The 1,158-nt window shown below is 33.2% G+C and overlaps 1 pseudogene; it reads right to left on the reverse strand.

Moving 5' to 3' along the window:
* Window positions 1–681: 681 nt before the first annotated feature.
* Window positions 682–1,158, reverse strand: part of LOC132181894 (putative callose synthase 6) — a 7,257-nt pseudogene continuing 6,780 nt past the window's right edge.

A 1,158-nucleotide genomic window follows, 5' to 3' on the forward strand; every position in this document is an offset into this window, starting at 1 on the left:
TGATGATGGTGTTGGCATTGGTGATAAGGTTATAATGAACGATATATGCAAATGATGCTGGCATTGGGCATTATGAGGAAGATAGAAGAGATGGGTTATGGGAATGGATGACAGTGCTTTGGGTTAGAAGTTTTAGGTTTGATGACAATTGTATAGTTTGACAAGTGTAATTTGGGCTTGTACTTGGGATTTCAGTTTAGTGAAACGCATGTTTAAGGTCAATTTTTTAATATTAGGGGTATCTTCATCTTTTCACATGCCCACATAATAGCATTTTTTAACAAATAGATAACTCAAAATTAGGGGGTAATTTGCCTCGAGTAGGAAGGCTCCTCGGAAACCAAAAAAAAAAAAAGATCTTCATGTTTTCTTGAAAAATGTCATTATAATTTTCATGAACAGGAATATTACAAATATCACCAAATACAATGAAAACAATAATGTTAATACTAATATTTGAAAGAATATATATAATAAAATTTTGATGAGTACAAGTGTGAGATGAAAAAAAAAAAAAAAGAAAAAAGTTCAAGTTGTTTTTTCTTTCCCTCCTGCAAGAATCATTGAAATTTGGAGGTCTCTACTAAATGCTTGATTAAAGAGCAGGCGTGTTTGAAACTCTGACATAAATGGAAACCAAGACAAAATAGCTATGGGCATGAAGATAATCAGCCCCATTATTCATTCACATGCTCTTGCTAGCTCCTTTATGTCGTCCCATAATTTTACCCTCTTCAACAATGACTTGCATGCTTGCCCAATCTAAGGACAAGATAAAGGAAACATTCATTTAGTGAACTCACAATTTAGTAGTAAAACAAGTCCATTTCCAAACTAAATAACTCTCTTAAAAAGAAAGACACTAAAGCTGATGAGCTAATTTAAGAAATGTCATGTAGTTTCAAGAAGCGCAAAGTTTGAAAAATGTTGACATTTCTAAGCACTTTCTCACAGTTCAAACAGGAAAATCACAACTTCAACAAATTCAAAATCTAAGAGTCTATCTTGAAAGTTAGGGAAGTGGAATAGGGAAACGTAGGGTGGAGTTTGAAAACGTAGGAATCAATGGTTTCATATGACGTAGATAGTAGTAAACTAGTAGTTAAAAACATTCTAGGGCCAGAAACAAGATGTGAATCATTTTCTAAGCCAAAGCAA

Source organism: Corylus avellana, chromosome ca5 (genome assembly GCF_901000735.1).
Source record: "Corylus avellana chromosome ca5, CavTom2PMs-1.0".
In the NCBI taxonomy this organism is placed as follows: Eukaryota; Viridiplantae; Streptophyta; class Magnoliopsida; order Fagales; family Betulaceae; genus Corylus; species Corylus avellana.